Source organism: Odontesthes bonariensis, chromosome 9 (genome assembly GCF_027942865.1).
Source record: "Odontesthes bonariensis isolate fOdoBon6 chromosome 9, fOdoBon6.hap1, whole genome shotgun sequence".
NCBI lineage: Eukaryota > Metazoa > Chordata > Actinopteri > Atheriniformes > Atherinopsidae > Odontesthes > Odontesthes bonariensis.
This window is the reverse complement of record NC_134514.1, coordinates 13,466,056-13,486,942: the sequence shown is the minus strand read 5'-3', so window position 1 is coordinate 13,486,942 and position 20,887 is coordinate 13,466,056. Positions and strand designations below refer to the sequence as shown.

The 20,887-nt window shown below is 39.3% G+C and overlaps 1 protein-coding gene across 2 annotated transcripts in view; it reads right to left on the bottom strand.

Moving 5' to 3' along the window:
* Positions 1-16,213, bottom strand: part of lrfn1 (leucine rich repeat and fibronectin type III domain containing 1) — a 128,708-nt gene extending 112,495 nt beyond the window's left edge. For both annotated transcript variants that reach the window (XM_075473196.1, XM_075473197.1), the window contains exon 1: positions 15,075-16,213. The gene's annotated coding sequence lies outside the window, so the exon portion shown is untranslated. The remainder of the gene's footprint in view (positions 1-15,074) is intronic.
* Positions 16,214-20,887: the final 4,674 nt, after the last annotated feature.

Here is a 20,887-nt window from a genome sequence, read left to right as displayed (position 1 = left end):
CAAGTGAACTGTTGTTGCTAAGAATCATTTCAACTCAAAAAATCTTGACAGATATAAGTGTCCTTTGGTTAGGAGGATTAATTAGAAATACTGACAGCAAAATGTTCAAAAATACAGTGGATGAATGAGACTTTTCTGGATATATTAAACAATTTAGATTAGAGAGGCTTTTTTTTTTATCTCTATAGAGCAAATTTTTGAAGTTATGTCTATTATCAAGATTATCTGGAATAAGAGGAGGTGATAATAGACTCTTCAAAGAATATTTATTATATATTTATTAATATATATTTATGGCATAAACATGAGCTCATTAAAATAGAATTACGCCATTTTCTACTTGCTTGATGATAGATTTTCTTTCTTACTAAGAGCTACATATTACAGCATTCATTATTAATCAATGAATTTCACTTTGAAAATTGTGCTTCTACAAAAAAAAGAACTATTAATAACTTTGACACATTCTCAAAAACTGCAATAAACTACTTGTTGAGCTCAGTGAAATGAATTTCAAAATAAACATTAACAAACAAAAAATAAATGTGTGAGTAATAAATGCCTTTGGCCTTCAGATATGATCCCACAACAGAACTTTAACCTGAAGCTAAAAGGCTTCAGAGGCTGCTGGCTTGTGGTTGGCTCTGTGCTCTCATTATAGTTTGAAAACATTTGCATTTGAAGGCTTGAATGTGGTCAGCACGACGCTGGCATTTAAAAGGTTTGATTACATTTCTTGTTTGATATGTGGCTTCACAGGGTATCACAAACTATAAACTGAGTTCCATCCTTATTCACAAAGAAGACCTTCCACAGTCTGAATAAAGAATAAATACATAAAGAATAAAGATTTATTCCAATGGATCATGGACGTTTTTTGACTTTTTAAAATGTATGCAACAAATTCATCAGTTTTTTTTTTTTTTTTTTATCTCTATTATCTTCAAATAGTAAAAGTTAAAGAAAACAACCAAAACGAGTTGGGTTACTTGGTCTGTAATTCACTAAATTGTAGCTTACACAGTTAATATAAAAGCAATTTTATCTTGATCTTAAGGTGAGAAATTACTTGATTTAGAAGCCTGATGTCTCATTTCTGAAGTACACAGAATGCAGCATTACTGGCAGCACAGGGTAGGCATCTAGAAAGACTGGGTTCACTAACAGTACTAGCCTAGCTTCAAAGCCCTCCCCCCAAAAAAAGAAAATGTTGCTTGTTCCAGCTCTACACCATCAGATGACGTATGACCACAGAGTGAGCCCAAGTGGCACCAAACATGTTCATTGTCCTTCACTTATTTTGTAGCAATGTCCATCATGAAAATATTTCTCCATGTTAACTATTCATCTCTTGAATAACCTGATCTCATGACAGAGTGAAATATCTACACTGGTGCAGAGTTACTGGTGCAGTTTAAAGAAGAAAAGGCAAAAAATGTGTACATTTTCCATAGTTTTCATTTGTTAGCACATCAGCATACTACATCTCCACACTTGTTCCTACGTGATGAATTCCATTTTCCATGTCTCACTTAGTGTTCATGGGCCACACTTATACAGTAGACAGAGGGGATGTTGGAAGTCATCTATCCATGAACCATTATGCAACACATTCTTAGGTTGAGACTAGTCCTTCCACAGTCATTTACCTTTTCTACTCCCCTCTCACAATTCCTTTCTTTTCTACTATGCTCTCATCCGTGAATGATTATAGCATACTACATGGTTATGGTTTGATGTTAGAAAAGTGGATGGTTACAGAATGACAAAATTCTACAAGCAAGCTTACACGTTTTCCTTTTCATAAGTCAAAATTACCCTCATGTCACATGGACCAACAAAAACACAAGTTGCCATCTCACATTTCGCAACTATGGACTGTGACCATAGTTGAATTTGGAAATGTTGACAAATGTACCTATTTCATTGTTTCTGCTGAGACTGGGCAGGTGTAGAACCTTAGTTCTACAGTGAAATGTACTGAAATATCATGGGCAAAACCTCTGAATCTTGAGAGCAAACCTTTTGGATTCTTAGCGTTCAATATTTTTCCTTTTAAATGTAGCGAATTGAATATTTCGCCCCCCGTGGTAAAGAGCAAACCTGGAGTCTATAACCTTCCATCCATCCAAACTTCCTGGAGGAGACTGACAAGCTTTATGAATGTCCCACATCACTAATCGTGCTCACCATAAATGAGGCCCTTTTAGTCAACAGACACCCTGCCTTGAGCGACTATTTCCAGTCCTCATCTATCAACTCTGACAACAGAGAAAGTATTTGTCAGTCTGATCTAATGAACTTATATCACTGAAGCATGTCAAAGGGCATCATCAGTAACTGTGAGGCTGGATGGTTCTGAAGGGCTGTAAGAAAATAAAAACTCTTTAACCAGATTATATTTACATTGCTGGGCTGGCTGCTTTTGTTTGTAACAAAGGAAATTGTCATAAGTATCAAACTATTAAGGTTTCACGTTGTTTCATGTCTCAGTGCACATGAATGTGAAGTACAGCAGACCTGCCGTTTCTGCCTACGCAGCTTTAGTTGGAACGTCTCAATGCATCTTCACAGACAGGAATGCGGAGCACTGAGACTGATATGTTAGTCCTGTTCGCCTTAAAGGGGCAAGGTAACCTAACTATTCTTTGGACAGTTCACAACACATAACACAGCAACACACGTAAGTCAATGTCCTCCATTTGCCCTGAGAGCGAGCTTTACAGATGATTCCCTACATCACAAATATTTCAGTTGGGAAAATGGCATGCAAACTACCCCTGCATTCCTCATGCCTATTTGTCTTTTGTAAACATGTCTGAAAAAAATCAAATAAACACCTTAAAGTTCAGTGGCAGTACTGAACGTTAGCAGCAGTACCCCAGATAGATATTTCAAAACAACAGCATATTGACAGGAATATTACCTTTGATAACTAGAATCCATGTGCAAATTTTGTAAAAGAAAAATTTCTTTGCACTAATGGCATTTGTCAAACAGTAACATCCAGATCACCTCTCAGTCCTCATAATTAAAAGAATAGCAGCAACAGATGAAAGCATTAGACCTGGTCATCCCTGGCGTGTACGACTAACAAGAGCAAGCATGTTCTGGTGATCAGATTCATTGTTCATGTGGAGCACAACAGACAATCCCACTTCACATATAAGACACTTATATATAAAAAGAATTGCTGTTCAAAAAACACAACATCAAGAAACAATTTTGGCAAAAGGTCTAGAAAAAGAGAAATAAGATAACACACAAAAAAACATACAGAAAAATTTTAATATTGATAAGAAAAACTTTAAAATTAAAATAAAAAAAAAAAACATGTTTTCTGAAAAAGATATTGTTTTTCTTAGGCCGATTTCAGACCAGAGCGTGGCGTGGCGGCAGCGAAACGACGGCAGCGAAACGACGGCAGTCTTACGCCGGTTATCAGGCGGTGTGTTCAACTTGGCTTTTCACACCGGACAGTCCGCGGCCGCGGTAGTTCTGCTCCAGCCCTGTCTGCATTCCCCATTCATTTCAACGGGACACCGCCGGCCGCCACCGGCCGCTGCCGGCCGCTGCCGTCCAAATTCCTCTCGAGTTCTATTTTCCAAAAGCAGCGCGGGACGGAGGCGTCTCCGCGCCGCTACCGCCCGACTACCGCCGCGTCGGTGTGCAAGGACAGATCTGTTTCCATGTATTTTCACCTCCGCCGGTGAAAATCGCTTCCGTTCCGCCACGCTTTGCCGCCCTGGTCTGAAATGGCCCTTAAATTTATGCTTTTTTTTTCTTTTTTTGCGTTGTCAGAATTGTTGTTCCCTTTTCTGGGTTTTTTTCAGAAATGTGATGATTTCTGATTTCTTGTTTAGTTTTGCACCTTAGGGTCGCAGTATAAAACATTACTTTCTGTTTCAATAGGTCCCTATACTAAGCAAGCCTTCCACTGGCTTTAAGCCTGAGTGAAGAACAGTGTTTGCACCAATACAGTCTCTTACAGGCAATATTTGGCTGAAGATGCATCGTGAATTGGCGGAAGCTGCAAAAAACAAAGCCTGCACTTGATCCATTTCACAAGGCTCTGTTCCGAGAATAATAAGATATATTTTTTGGATATTGTCAGTTCCCCACGGAAGAAAAGAGGCACCCTCAAAAAGGTTTTGACAGAAGTAGTCTTTGAGGAATTGTCTTCTCATTTTATTGGAAGCATCTGCTGTTGTGAAAAATATATCTGGTAACTGTCAGAAAAAGGTGTAATACATGAGTGTAAATCCCATCACATTGTGGCATTAAACACAACTGAACCATATTATACTTACAGTCTCAGGTTTCTCCTTAGCTTATCTCATTACTAATTAACATAGGCTGTTAAATTAACAAAGCAGCCCAGAAACTGTGCTAACATACAAACATTAGGTCTCCAGTGATACCAAGAAACAAACATGAAGCCTTATTCATACTGCATTTTTTCAAGGATTATTTTAACTCAGAGTGCTTTGTGAAGCAAATATTAGTGACAAAACATTAATATACATATTCTGGGGGATTTGGTGTCATTGTTAGGCACAATCAGAATCAGAATCAGAATTACTTTATTAATCCCTTGCGGGAAATTCCTTTTTTGCAGTGCCCTCGTTACAGAAAAAAAATAAAGATGAATAAGAATAAGATAAGGAAAAATCTCAATATGTACAAAAATACAATAAACAATAAACAGTCTTTACAATGCTACTCAGTACAATACAATGATAGATAGATAATTCACTCTCAAATGAAAGGACATTGCAATGTCATAATGCTTGAAAAGGAAAAAATAGCTAAGCTTTTAGAAAAAGAAAGTGACAATTCATTGAAAATTATGTTTAGTTTTTGAGTTAAGTGGAAACAAATTTTTGACAATGCAATGATCTAAGGAAATAAAGCATCTTTTCACAGCTTAATATAATGAATGGTAGTGAGACATCCTCAGAAATATCTGGGATATCAAGAAAGAAACAGCTTGGTACAACTCTTTAGGAAGATGATTTTGGACAATCGTTGCACGGTATTAAGGTTTCCCCAGTGGGACTGTCATTTAGATTTGAGATTTGTTATGCAATGACTGACATATTGTATCTTTTTCTGTTAGCCTGAAATGGGGTTAAGGTTAGCAGAGCTTGTAGGTGTGTGCATTTCTGTGTGTGTGTGTGTGTGTGTGTGTGTGTGTGTGTGTGTGTGTGTGTGTGCGTGTGTGTGTGTGTGTGTGTGTGTGTGTGTCCTCAAGCAACACACCAGAGAAATCATAAATAATACATACTGTATACAATCATTGTGGCATAAAATTTAGATATGTTATAAATATTTAATTTTGTTGTGGATAAGTGTTTCGGACCTATTATAGAGAGCTGTTTGTGTTTTTTAGGCTTGGTTGGACTTATTGGAGGACTTCTGACTTAGACTGCCTTAGTTTTATCAAGGTTGTGAGAGGTAGGTAACTAGAGAGACTGAAAACAGATTATGGATGAATACAAACATTGAAAAGATTGACGATGGGAGAATTTAAAAAAAAAGCAAAAGCTAAATAATACATTATATATCATGCCAAACCATGATACCCTCAACATGAGAGCCCACAAAAATCATACAACACATAAAAGATTCATATTGTGCTGGTTTTATACGGCTTAATAAACAGCCATTCAGCCTGGACAGCAGTGGTATAAAACTTGTAAGTAATGCTTAATTTTGGTCATACCTAAGATGAACTCGTTAGAAACAGTAAGGAAATGTCAGCTCTTCAAATGATGAACTTCTGTGAACAATTAACACTGAAAAACTGAATAAATGAAAGAATGATGAAGCTCGGAATCAGCAAGAAATCCACCCTGGTTAAGTGTCCCTCTGATTATGTGTGTGTAACAATGTGCTGATAAAGGCGTTATACTGCTTACTGAAAGAAAAATACACCCAAATAAAAGGGCCGCACTGCACAAACTCATCTTTGACAAAGTTATACCAAGTCCTTGTAAGAAACTGCCAAATTTCTCTTATGTCCACATTTACATTTGGGACGAAGATAAAACGTAAAATCTAAAATCCACCCACATTAAGCATAAGGGACATATTCTAAATCTATGCTAGCAGAAAATCTCATTGCTCATTATTTCAAACTAACAATGATGTAAAGCATCAGAAGTATAAAAACCGCAACTATGTGTCCTGCAAATATCACATTCACCAAAGACTGCACAAAGAAAGAAAAAAAAAAACAGGTTTTCGGACCTGTAAAATGCTTCTCAAAGACATTAAGACTTTGGAGAGACTTAGCTAAGTTGGGTTGCCAACTTTTCCATTCCAAGCAAAAGATCATTATGTGTGATTGTAAATCTCTCAAAACTGTACATATTTTTTGATTAAGTGTTGAAAGAAAAAGTGTGTTGGTACATTTCAGTTCCCACAGCTGTCCCTACAACAATATGCACTGGGAGTTCGAAAAGACAGCTAAATAAAAACATCAGTAACAAGATGGTGTTCACAGACGGCTTGTTTTTTCTGCAGTGCCCTAGATTATGCATCTTTATTAATCCCAGACACTCAAGCAAACATAAAAAAACAGAATGTGAAGGTTGAGGCTCTTAACCATCCACTTCACCGGAATAGTTAATGCTTCTGTTGTCTTCCAGCCCTTAATAGGCAGCAAACTAAGAGATTTCCAATGCGGCTGGTGCAGTCAGATGAAGAGCACCCAATATAACCTTCTGACAAACGAATCAATATGTCAGAACAGAATGATCTCTCATCACAGTAGCATATTCATCAGGAGTAAAAAAAAAAAAAAAAAGCATTATCTTTTTACTAATGCCCCAGTCAAGATAAAAGAGTGCATTAAATCCGATACATTTTGTCCATTGCCTCTTAGTTTAGAAAAGAAAGTCTTAATAGGACTAGTGAGAATCGTGGTATAAAGCGCTGTACAATGATATATCATTCTTATGCATTATTTAATGGGACTGTGGGGAAGACTGTGTTTGTGCACATTTCAAATTCTGTATAAGAGCATCCAGGTCGCTTAATTGGGTTGCTCGGGGCAGCTAAGAGGAATGCTGTTCTAGTAAAAGATATTGATCAGTATGACCAGATGCAGCTTCTGAAAGCATTATCTAAATCGCCTAACATCACCTACAGGTAAACAATAGAAGACCAGACGCTACCATTTCAGACATCTGTAAGGTGGCCATTATACTCAGCCATTAGCCCCTTTCACACTGCGACCCGCTATCTTAGTGGGTCCAAATTGCACCTTCGACCCGTGTCGAGCAATGTGAACGCTTGGCGTGTTGGTGACCCGTGTCGCCTGAAGCCGAGTTCAGGGGGCGTTGCCTAATGGCAGAGCGTCACACGAAACACAGAAAATGCTGTGCGTGTACAATGACGTAGGCACAAGCCATGCGTCGGAGGTAGGGTTAAATACACCTTGAGGACAATTGTATATGCAGTTCATGGAGATGTTATTTTACGGGGTGTGGATGGTTACAACGTGGGATGCCGCCGAAGAACATATGCGGAGAATACAAGAGCACTATAGTCCCCGAAATGTGGCGCTAAATAACGTCCTCTGCTCGGAGGCTGAGGAGCTCGCGGACCTCCTTGTCTCCCCAGTTGGCCATCTTCAAAAATGTCTCGAACTTGATGTAGGCTAAAACAGAGTAAAACTTGTCCTCACCTGTCGCTGTTGTTCTGAATCATCTGTCCATTCTGTCTTTTAAACTCCTCACGTCACGCCCACGTCCGACCCGCGTCGATTGTGTTCACATCAAACTCGGCTCGGCAAAAAGACTAGGGTCCGACGCGGGTCGAAAGGCGAGTCGAGTTGACGCGGCAGCCCGGGTCGGCAGTGTGAACGCAACAGCGGACACGCTAAATTCGCGGATTAAACGCGGGTTATTCGGCAGTGTGAAAGGGGCTACTGTTTCTTGTTTACATAGTATCACTCTGACACAGAGTCAGGAGCAACAGTTTATAGATGCCGCAGTTGCGGGATGACTGCACAACAACTCTTCTTGAAGATGACAGATATCGCCAATCATTTTCATACCTGGGTCAACAGAGGGAAAGGGTGATCAAGCTGGGACTAGGCAGTGAATCTCAGGGGTATACAAAGATGCAGTTTGAATGTCGTATTTTATTCAGAGGCTTGACACTTTTCCTGGCTGAAAATTTGTGTCAAGTTTCAAGCTTCTCCAGACAGGCTGAATGGAGTTGTGGATTATAACCGCTGCTTCCCACCTGACTAATCATCATTATTCAGCTGATCGCATGTCATTTTGACTCCTCGTTAAAATTGGTTCCCTTCACCTGAATAAAACCAGCTGGATGAGGCCAACAAAAGTGTCAGATTTTCTTCACTATTTCTACTTAGTGTTGACTGTTTGAAACGTGACTGGCATTCCTTCAAACGTGTTTTTTTTAATAATTAGCACCACCAACTGTTTACTTTGAGGCACTTAACTTCTACTGTAAGACTGCCAGTATTTTGATGAGCAACTATAGACATTAAGGTCATGGACTTATTTGAAAAACCACACACCAGCATGGCTGTAGGCACATTTTAGTTATAAGCCAAATAAAAAAGGAAAGCCCAAAAACTTTGTAGCAAAAAAAGGTGGGGGTCAAAGGCTAATACCACTATCTAAAATAATGCTCAGACATCTGCCAGCTTACCCAAGTTCTCAAGTAAGTAAGAAAAGACAGCAGATTCATTTGAAATCTGATCTGTGCTTTTTTCTTTTTTTGTACTAATAACACTGTAAAAGCAAAGAGAAATGTCATTTTCACTTACATTTATTTACAATTTTCAAACCAAACAAACATTTTTTTTAGGTGTATGTATATGGCTAAACTCTTATTATTCTCACACTATTAAAGTGTCCTAAAATGACTACAAAGAGGCATCTGAAATTTTAACTTAAATAATCGTATGACAATTATTACAACTATAAAGCTAGTAGTATATATAGCTACTATATTTCAAAGATTGGACCTGAGCTCAGCATTGCACCAGACCCTGCACACTTCTGACAGAATTAACTCTCCAACCGGCATGTGAAGATACCTGAATCTCTATTCAACACAGTGTTCCTCTCTCAAAATTGGCATGCTTTCATCATCATTTTTTATGCACACTTTAAAGTACTACACTCGAGAGTGTTGATGGAAACAACAAAACACAACTTTACAAATGTTTTTCTTCCATTTTCTCAAAAGAGGTTCAAATACTTTCTGAAGTACCAAACACTTGATTCACAAAACTTTACCAAAAAAAAATGAAAATATGTTTCTGCTTCTGTGGAGTGAACTTGGTCAATGCTCGCTGGCATGACGTGATAACCACAAGCTACCTGGTTGATAAGAATACCAGAAGATTTCTTCTTTTTTCGCCTATATTTGGTCGGTTTCGTTTGCATGTTCTGCCTGAAGGTATTGTTTCTGGTTAGCAGCCTCTATGTATATAACAGCCTAAACTCCCCAGTTCTTGTGACTTTTCTGTCCATCGACAATGAGAAAGAGCATATCAAATCAGATTGACAACTGGATGGAAATACAACCAACAACCTTGCTTTCAGTTAGACCCAATTCATTTTACATGACAGTGATCACATTCCACCAAGCAGGTCATTCTGAACCTTTTTCATCTACTTATCTTTCGTTGTCAGAAGCAAACCGTATGTACTTAGCCATGTCAGTAAAAGGCACACTCCAAGCGCACATTCATAGTTTTTGACAATAAATGACAGTTTTCCTTATTCAGATATACCATTAAGCCGTGAGAGGCTGAAAGCCCTCAAGATCAAAGGAAACCTGCAGCAATCATTATTTCCTAAGGTACCAAGTCAGAGTACAAATATCAGGAAGACATACAAAAATATGACAAATAAGAAACGTAGTTTTGTCCATGTACTTGATTTTATACGGATTTAAATAGTACTTTTGAAATGCTTTGTACAGTTTTCTGTTACTTTATTTTTGACTGCTGTTTGTTTAATCTTGATTTACTGAAATTTACTATACTACATTATCTGTAGTAACATTAGCAACCGAGCAAAAGACCTCTGGAAAATTCTCAGATCCATTTTCACTGCTTGGGCTGCTCTCTGTCGCAGGGAAGAGCAATCTATCCCAGCATGCAATGGATGAGAAGCAAGGTACACTCTGCACAGGTCAGGAGTAACACTAGCAAGGTCACATTCACCTTCAAAACAAGCTAAATTATTTCTAATTCAACTACCAAGCACACCATCTGACTTTGCATGGGCGTATCTTGTTGTGGGTGTCTCGAACGTGTGCACACAAATCCACTGTCCTGTTTTTGTGAAGCAAGTCGTATCTTTTTTGTCCACAACACACAAAAATAATTCACTGTAATGAGGGAGAAAAGACCATCTATACGAGCCATGTCAATTCTCTCATGGAAGTAATAAACAGCTCCATTCGTGACTTTAACAATGTCACTGCAGTAACCGTTAAGTGTAATATTTTATAGTTCTTACCTCTCCCTCCTTTTGAAATTCATGATGCAGCAAAGTTGAAAAGTGGATAGTGTTTTATGCCTCTTGAGGCCTTTGTGTTATTTACCTGTTTCCTCCAGTGATCAGAGCTATGAGTGCGCCGCTGCTCCTTTTTGTCACTTTGTTACTTTCTAACCCTGGACAGCAAATTCAAAGAGTAGTTCTAGTTTAATTGCCTCAGCCCTTTGGTGGCTACTCCTTTGATCTTTTTTCGTAATTACACCATTTCTTGAACTTTTTTTCATGCATCTTGAGCACTAAATAACTTCACTTGCCTAGAGAGAAACATCTATCTCACTCTGTCGCTGTTAACAACTTAATTGGCACTTATTTTCTCCTTTTCTTACTAGTTCTTGTCTGCTTGCTGTGTCTAATATTCACCTCTTACTCTAAATCTGTCATGGGTTGTATCACATTATCCTCGGATCATTTTCTGTTTATGTTCAAGTGACACATGAAAGCAATGACAGATTAGTTTAAAGGCCCCTGGGCGTTTCTAAAGCCGTTTTCTCACATGAACACTGAAGACTTTCAAGAAAATGTGCAAACAGTTAGATCGATATTTTCCCTTTCTTGGTGTTCATACCTGCAAGACACAGCTGAAAATATGACTGAGGGGGTGCAGTGGAGTGTCTTTTGAGGGCACATGGAGAGAGAACATGACTGGAAATCGTGGTGTTTTGTTGAGAGCATCTCCAGAGTAGCGAGTGAGGCTCCATGATGTCAGTTTTTGTGTTTCTATCAATACATGTATCTGAATGAATCTGAACTGTAAGGATTGAGAAGAATGAAGGAGTAACTCTGACCAACAGATCAGATGTTGCATTTAAACTGGAGATATTAAATGGGAGCTGGGTGGGAAATTGTCACAAGAACTCTGAAGAGAATACTTCAGAGATTTACTTTCACATATGTTAACCCTCCATCTCTAGATAATTTCAGGACTGCAATGCATGTGTGAAAATGGCTCGAGTCTGAACAACTTTTACAAAATGTTTAGATCAGCCTTTTATCTCTGCATTTCCAAATTACTGCACAACATCATAGGCACGATGAGATACTATCTTATCGGTTGACAAATGGATAATTAAATGTCGGTGTATACTTTGTTTGATTTGTATCCATGTAGCAACTCTGTTTTCTGGAAAATAATACTAAAAGAGATTGTATTCATAATCACTGATCACTCAATTTGCCCTGCAAAAGCAGTTTGGACTCGACTGTAATAAATATTGGTAGACCTGCCAAAAGGAGCGGAGTTCCTGGTAAATTGATAAATATTCTGTTTGAAAGTTAAGGGCTCATCATTTCCCCTTTTCAGTACAACTAGCATGCTGTACTGTAAGCATGTATAGTACCAGTCAAAAGTTTGATAGGTAGATGTATCCAAACAAACATCAAATGCTGAAAATTTTATTACCATTATAAATCATAAGTCACAGCTAATTATGGTTTAAGAGTCCCAGTTTTTTATGAATATGAAAAACTTCTCACTACCACATTCAAGCTACCTTTACCAGTATATTCAGAGCATGCCAAAGCAATAACTAAAGCTATAAAGAAGGGACTTAGGCATATGTTTCCACAAAGTGCGAGAGCACCACTACAATATATATTCTTGTATGATTTTTTTGGCTGGTCTGTTGTGGCTGCCTGACTAAGATATTCAGAAAATGTTGATCCATCTTCTCAGCAACCTAAATCAGCACTGTAATTTAATACTGGGACATAGTGATAGCTTTGGCAAACACAAATCTTAGCCCAAACCAAGATTTTATTTCTCACCATAAATAGGTTGTTTCAATGACTTAGCATAACCCAGAAAACGAGTTGCCAAACAGTAATCAAGTAGTAATGAGACATAGGGAGCGACTGAAACCAAAACAAGAGTTGATAACGAGGAATTGAAAAAACAGTCATTTTAATCTTCTTTAACAACTGATGTGCCTGAATTGAAACACTGAATTCAACTGCCCTATCCACCCTCCCATCTTGATCCTTATGGGGACTTCGTGGCTTTTTCCACACTTCATAATTACATTGGCTCTGTTTGACAAAATGAAAATGTGACAACAGTCTGCTAGTGGGCACATAGTGGCCCATATATATGGGAAGAGCATGCAGTGATAACACTGATATAAAGTGGTATGACAGCAACAAGATCGTGTGACAATAATGGACAGATTCGGGGCTACAAAGAGCAAATTGAGAACGCTCTAACCTGCCTGATGCAGGCCAATGGCAAACTGTTAGATTGTATGTTAACACCTTTTAAACAGGCACATAAAAAAGGAAAACATTTCTGTCACCTGTATTAAAACATACAAAACTGTGGCATATACTGAGCTGGGGTTTTTGTAAACTACTAAAACCATGTAGCTTAGAAATTATCAAGAAAAAAAGTCATCTTTAGAGAAAATACCTCCTGAAAATGTCAAGCTGCCAACATGACTCACTGCAAATGGCTATTTTGAAATATATTGTACACACAACAAAAAGTGGTCTATACTGCCTCAGAGTCTTTTATACTCCAGAATACAGATCAATAGCTTGTGTTTCTGCTCTCCCATTCCTACAGTGGCTGATAACCTTCTCCTGGTCCAGATTCCATAATGAGAACACATGACATCGACTCCAGAGCAGCTGCTGTAACACAATCCAACGGAATGACAAAGTAGTGAGACCCCATTAATCTCACCTCTTGCCCTGCATGCAGCAATTTAGAAAAAAGAAAAAGAATCCGTATACACATCTCTTTTTATGCATTACCTGCTGAGAAAAGAAATTGTTCTGCAGTTGTTTCCTGTCTGCATTAGCATTACTCAAGATGGAAGTGTTGGCAATAATATAAAATAATGCTAATGACCATCCTGTCTGATTTCATTAGGCAAACACATGACAGCCAGTGCTCTGAGCTTAGGTTGGAACGTCATGCAATATACTGACAAGCCAAAGAGGTGATTATCACCACTTACAGCATCACACACAGTTTGTAAAAAAAAAGAAAAAAGAAAAGATGTCAAATTTATAAGTGTCCTGCTGCACACACTGCTAATTCAAATTACAAATCCAATAAGGCTCAAGGGTATCAAGGAAAAAACTCATTAACCTCTGTTTTAAGGAGCCCTTTCAAGTTCTTTATTTTAGAACCTGTATGATGCCGTGTCATTTTTAAACACTGGATTAAACCTTTACTTATAATAATAACAATGCGCAAAGCCCCAAAGATAGCTGCTTGTGCAATAAAATTTGGCTTTTTCGACATGTAAAGCCCAATTGTATTGCTCTCATTCATCTGTCAGGTAGCACTGCCAATATCTTGTGTCCACTGTCATGTTTCAACATGAACTTCAGCAGACAGCCATAAAGAGATGAAACATGGTAAAGAGGGTGTGTACAGTAGATGCAGCTGGCAGTCAGTGATTTTCAACAGCACTGCAAGCTGCAGTAACACTCATCGTCTGCCCTGATGTAACCGCACAGCTGGTCAATACTGACATCTTCCCCATGGGGAGGCCTTGGAAGGTATTGTGTGGATTAAGCAGGGCAAGATGAGGGATGTTCACTTGACTTCCGTGCAAGATATTGACATCTAACCCCACCTCACTGACAGATTTGAAATCTCAGCACCTCTCTGCTGGACCCTCAATTCTCCTATGTGTTGTTTTTCCCCCCTAAGTAATGAACAGATATTTCCAGAGATCAGACTCTGATCTTTTCAGCCCTACACTCCAAAATTAGGATAACCGGCATGTAAACAACTTCCCTGCAAATGCTGGGTTGACACTAAAGAGGCTGATGAGATGACATGAGCTGCAAATTCCAGCTTCAAACGTTATCGGCATCAATCACTCATAGTGAGATCATTATCATGCAGCATCAGTGCTTGTGTATCCCCTTATCATCTCTAAACCCTCTTAGGTGATTTTCCAAATCCAATGCGATGTGCGACCAACTCACAGAGAGAGTGCACATATAGAAAGACGAGGCCTATACAACCAATCATCTGGCAGTATGCCTTTTACTAGTTAACACTAACAAGTTTCCCCCGTCAACCAGGCTCTGTGGCTCCACGGTTAAACTGTCCACTTTCCGAGCAATCGGCGCAAATTTGCACTGATGGGAGGATTCAAACAGCTACTGCCAATTTGTGAAAAGTCTTGGTCTATGCGTCGTGTTGATGCAGACACGCCCGGGCCATTTCAACATGCGCCTCTGTCTGTGGGAATTTAACGCATGTGTCACTGTTTAACTATCTTCATTGGATGTTGGGAGCCAAAATACAGTGTTGCTGTATGACAGAGCTGTTTTAGACCCATCGGACTGTTAAACAGAACTAATTTTAACAGTCAACGCTCAACCAAGTGAGCACTGAAAACATCTACAAGAAGAAAATAAGACAGACAGATAGATATTACAGTTCTATTGTTCTCTTTTTCTTGTTCACCATTGGGCTCGTTTTGAGACATACATTTCATCCACACGTGTTAGAGCTGCTAAACTCAATTTCCCATATCTCACCAAGTAAAAGGGACTTACCTAAAGTGGAACTCACAAACCAGATGTCAAACGGTTGATCCCAGTGCACATGATATAGCTGGTCACACTCTCGTATCGCTTGATAAATTCACATCGAATCGCAGAGGATGTCGAGAGTTTAATCCAAATTCACACGTAAAACCTTCTTATGAAGCAGCGCTGTGCTGCAAAATCCAGAGGACGTGCTGAGCAATCTGCAGCTGAAGTGTCATAAACAAGATACAGCAGTGTATCTTCAGTTACCTGCGTCGGAATAAAACCCCACCTCAAATCCTTCAACAAGCCTGAGGCTTAAAGGCAAAAAACACAAAGCTGAAATCCCCAAATCCAGAAGCTGAGGAGAGTCTGAGGGCTGCGTCCGAGCCGTCTTCAAATGGTTTCATGCGTGTGTACGTGGTAGTATCAAGTCTTCCGCGTGCGGGTTTATGCTGTGGGTTAAAATTCCTATAAATCTCACGCCTCTAGTGAATTGCAATGGAGATGGTGTAGGGATAGAGAACTGCAGTCCGGGGTTCTTTTCAAAACGATAGTTTGCACTCCTGTAAGCCTCTTGTGGTTGAAGGTTGGCATCAAAATTCTGGCTCAAAGAAAAGTCAACGTCCACACCGGTTTTCTTGATCTAATCACAGCTCCACAACGCAGTTATCACGCATGTTTTGCTGCCATCACTGTCGATATTTGTTGTTTCAACTTCCACTGTCTGGGGCGCAATGAAGGAATCCCACCCATGCACTGATAACGTGTTTTTTTTTTTCAGTCTCTCCTCATATACGTAACCTTGCGAGCAATTAGTTTTTCATACACGACTTGGTCTGTCCGCTCCTTTAAACAGCAACGCGGTCAATTCTCCAGACGGGATGTGGCAGGAAAAATCTCGCTGTATCCCAGAGAAAGGGCAACCTTTGAAAATGCGCTTCTGGTCCTCATGCAGGCGCCCACCTGCGTAATACGAACACTGTCGGTATTAAAGAATACGCGCCGTCACGCCATAATGTCTGGAGCGGAGCAAAGGCAAGTCGCCAGTGGAAAAAATCTTGGTTATCACAGGAAACGACTGACACCTTTCATGGACAGTGCAGCAGTGCAGCGATGTGATGTCATTTGGGCTGCGTTTACAGCAGACACGCGGTAAAGTGAGGGATTCTTTTTCAGTGGTTAAGAGGTGAAGAGTTTATCATGAAGGTGAATTCATACAGAGAGAGGAGGTGCCATGAGGTGCGCGTGTGTGTGTGATACTCTGGGATGGGCTGGTAGCTCATGGTCCAGCACAATATGATACTGCAACTGTGCACAGGAAGGGAGGGAGGGAATAAGGGAGGAGAATGGGGGGGGCTTACTCTACAGGCAGAAGATGTCTTAACTGCTTTGTTTTCAGGCTCGACCTATTTTTCTTACCCTTACTGAATGATACTGATATGATGATAATAAGCAAAAAGCAGAAATACCTTGACCACCCACATGTCTCAGACAGCTCCTAACGGAAAGGGTTCCTTTGGGATGAGCACTCCGCTTTGCCAACAGACATGGGACATCCAGCCCACAGAAAAAAATAAACATGAAAATTGTCTCTCCAGAGAGAATAACATAACAATGGTTAATCCTCTAAGACTTGCAAAAGAAAGCCAGGGATCGCCCATTCTTCATCATAAAACCAACACCCGTAACTTGCTGTGAATGTCATCTTTTGTTCATATTTATCCCCTACAGTATAGGCTGCTTGTCTCCCAACATGAGAAGAGGAGAGCCCTTCTGGTGGACTTGACAAATCCTGTCCAATCAGACTGATTTGGCTGCAGGAGCGTCACAGATACTGAACTGCAGACTTGCAAGGTACTGTGAATAAAATGGGTTTTAGAAATCTGAGGCATAAAGACACTCAAAGGAGAAAGTTCACCTTTAAAGTACCTGTTGATTTAAATGTTTGAGCCATTAAAAGTACCCTATCCTCAAAGAAAATGTAAGACACAATAAAAGTAACACACATTAAAGGTTCTCAAGTGTAACACTATCGTAACGGTGAATATTATAGACTGAAATGATAAGAAATAAAAGTTCCATAAATAAAAAATGATTCATAAATATAGTTCATTCGAACACATTGGTGCCCTTTATGGCCTTAAAATTAAGATATCAAGAACAGTAATTCTTTCTTCCAGTTACTGTTTAGCAAAACATCTCTTACTAATGATGAGCTGGAAGTTTAACACCATTTTTGTTTTACAACTGCAACATGACAGGGTCACAATTATCGGACACACTGCTGTTTGTACAGGAGGAACAGCTTGTTGTAATTAAAGGGCACTTGATAATGGCTGGGTGACCCCACGTTTCATTTTTAGACAAAAACTCCTTAGACGACACATGTACTTGCAAAAACCACAAGCTCTTTTAACAAAAACCTACATACTCAAAAAATATACAGAGCATAGTTATTTAAATTGGTTAAAACCACATAATCTTAGATTCAAATGCACCATCGACCTAATTTTTGTGCCTTTGAACGATGCCGTAAAAGGTAACTTTCATTATGAGATTACTCTGAGCCTGATCTGAATGTGTGTTCATGAGGTGGGTGAGCGTAAAACACATGCAGCGAATACTGATGGAAATTGAAAAAGAGGCACGAAGGAAGGCACTTTGCTATTTATATCAGGCTGCCTTCCTAAGCTCCCTCTCACAGTAATGCACTCTAAAAGTGATTGATTAGTCTGTTATTGAGATATTGTCCATTTTAACAGTCCTCACTCGCTGAAGTGATGAAATTACCGCACAGTACTCTTTGAAAGCATAATAGCAGATTAGGTCAGTGTGATCCATCCACTCTAATCAGGAAACTTGCAAAGCCATAAAATGCAAAACATGAGAGGGGGGGTCTGCACTCAGATCCAATACAACCATCCAGCCACTAAAATCTCAGAGGTCATTCTAATTGACCTGGAACATATTACATGCTGAGGTTGCTCAATTTAAGTCCAGGTCAATGTAGTTGTGTATGTATCCATCTAAAAATGTCACTGAAGAAACAAAACAAAAAAAAAAACACACATGCCCTTGTTTTGCTATTTCAACAAACTGTTCAGATCAATTTCCATCAAGAGAAGCAGAATTCCCAATTTCTTTTCCGTGGCTTGGCCCAAAGGGCTCTTAATGTTTTGGTCCATTAATTCAGTGTGTGAGTGAATTATCTCCTGTGTATGTATAGCTCAACTAAGGCCAAGGTGCTCCATTCATGGTGCAAAGCTCCATCTTTTGGTATAAAAATGAATGCATGAGTGTCCAATTTCCCAATAATGGGTTCACATTCACATATTTTTCTATTTCATTTGTAAGAAAGTCAGACATTTCATAAATTGTGACTGAAAACCAGCCCACTGGCTATACTTGCATGTATAATGATTTCACGGAGAAAGAACCAGCAGAATGTCTTGAAAGAATTGTTTTGATGCATTCTTTTAACTCAAACCATGATATTTTCCCAGTTTGGAAAATCAAAGTTCAAGTCGCAAGGCGAGTTTAGTTTCACTAAAAGCTACTCAGAAGGCAAAACCCCCATGGGGGGGCGCAATTTTTAAAAAATTTAAAACTCAAATCTTAAAGATTTATAGTGGTTCAAGCAAAATCTAAGTTGTGTATTTTCACAATTTTGTATCAGACATTTACACTGTGTTGCCACATAGTGTTTCATCCTGGACTGCATTTGAACAGACTGTGGATCAAGTTGTTACACAGAAAATGTTATGACAAAGCAAATAACTGTCTTATACAGAACGGACGTGAAGAAACTTACAATGTAGCGCTTATTGTATCTGGAAGTAGAGTTGTTTAACTGGTTAAAAGTTTGTTCTTCTCATGGCCTTCTTCTGAAAAGCTTTTAGCTTTAGCTCGCCCATCAGAATTCAGCATCAGGTGTACTTTGATTGATGTTCTTCCCACAACTGTGTAAAGCAGAGATGAAAAAGTGACTGAAAACAGGAGAGAGTGACAGAATCCTAAAATCAAATTTAAAAGAAAAGTTACTTTAAAACATCAGTGGTTGCAGGTGGACATGAATTGGATGTTTGGCTTGACAGCAGAGGTGTGGAAATGTACAGATTTTAAGATGCACCTTGATGCAGATGTGAATAATTCTGCACTGATATAGTGACAGAACATAATCAAGGGAAGAAGTTTAAAAAAGTTGTTGTTGTGACAATTACGTTATGTCAAACTGCTGTGAAACACCCGAAATAGAAGAACAAGTCATTAGCTCTAATATTATTCTGACATTATTGTGATATGTCAGTGGATAATACATCAGTGTGTATTAAAAGCAGACATCTGAACACAATTCAAATTTCATTAACTAGCATTTACAAAGCACAGATAAGATGCACATAGTATGTCAAATCCACCTTAAAAGAACACAGTACTATCATATCACAACTAACATGAAGAACAAAATAATCTGCAACTTTAAGGAGCGCATCCAGTCCAAATAATCATCCATACAATAATAAGGTGCTGCCAACTTTGTCCTCCAAAGGAAGAGAATCAATAAATCTGCGGCAGCTTTCGGAGCTAAGGATCTGTAGAATTAAGTCGCAGTGAACCCTGGACTTCGCCACCTGTTAAGAACCTTAGAGCCGCAGCAGAAGCTCCCATCTCAACTTGGACTTTTTAGAAACAGCTATACCTGCACTCTGCAAGCAAACTAAAGCCTAGGTAAAGGCCTCGGTGAGTAAGGTTAGTCCTGTTGCCATTAGAAATGACCTGTGGATTTAAAAGGCAGGAGACTTGTGTGTAACAAACAGTATTCACAGCAGGAGGGTCACTCAGACACCAGCGCTAAAAAGATTCAGCTTTTTACATTAAGGCAGTAGTCTGCTTTTAGAAAACGACAGCCGCGCCTGTTACGGTGTTTACTGCTCGGAAGCAGGGGACTGCTCGGTCTGCACTTCGGTCTACATGGTCTACACATCACGCAGTGATACGAAGGGAGAGAAAATAGCGCCAAGCGATTGTGAGGTCTGACTTTTTCCTGGGGAACGATTTTGTGATGCAAATGTATTACTCTTTTGAACGCATATTGTTTTGAGAAGCAAAACGCTTTATTTTTTAAACCCCAGCCAACTAGCCTCTCGTGGAATAAGCTGCCAGTAAATGTCCGGGAACAGACACCCTTTCCACTTTTAAGACCAAGCTTAAAACTTTCCTTTTTGATAAAGCTTATAGTTAGGGATGGCTCAGGTGATCCTGAAACATCCCATAGTTAAGCTGCTATAGGCCTAGACTGCTGGGGGAGCTCATCTGTCACACCTTCCCTCACTTTACTCTCTTTTTCCCCTTTTTAATTTCTCAAATGATATAATGTACATGTGACATTAATGTGGTCATTAACTCGTGTTTCCCTGTTCCAACAGATATCCGTTGAATGGTGTTACAGTGGTCCCCCCCCCCCCCTCTTTTCTGTCTTCTCAAACCCCAGCTGGTCGAGGCGGATGGCCACCCTTCCTGAGTCTGGTTCTGCCAGAGGTTTCTTCCTGTTAAAAGGAGTCGTTCCTTTCCACAGTCGCCTCAGGCACACTCAGGACGGGAGATTGGACTGAAGACAAGTTTTGGTGCAATCTGTTGGTTTGCTTAGCTGGGAAATTGTTTTTGAATTGGCTCTATATGAATGAATTGGATTATTTTATAAATAATTATACTTACAATGAATTTAATTCCAATTGGCTTGAATTGGACTTTATTATTTAAGTGCTTTGAGATGACATTTGTTGTATTTGGCGCTATATAAATAAAAATGAATTGAATTGAATATCCGGACTACCTCCGTC